Consider the following 392-nt stretch of genomic DNA (forward strand, 5'->3'; position numbering starts at 1 on the left):
AACAATAATTCTAATACACAAGAAACACAACTTACCGTGGAATCACACACAGGCTCGAAGAGGATGTTCTAGGACATCATGCCACACTCAATTGACCGACTCACACAATCAATCATAGCATGGAATCCTAAACATCAACAGCAAAAGCACAATGAACCCTAGTCCTAGAACCGTAAGGGCTCTGATACCAAAATGAAACAACCCTTCCCGTTTTTTTTTTTAATAAAAGAATAATAAATAATAATATAATTAAATAACTACAACTAGTGGTCCCATACCCACTAGCCACCTAACCACATTCACAATCCAACAGCGGAACCACATACCAATAAATAACCAATAAAACAATATCCAATAACCAAATAAGTAATATCCAGCATTAATCCCAAACA

The sequence above is a fragment of the Camelina sativa genome, chromosome 12, assembly GCF_000633955.1.
Source record: "Camelina sativa cultivar DH55 chromosome 12, Cs, whole genome shotgun sequence".
Taxonomy (NCBI): Eukaryota; Viridiplantae; Streptophyta; class Magnoliopsida; order Brassicales; family Brassicaceae; genus Camelina; species Camelina sativa.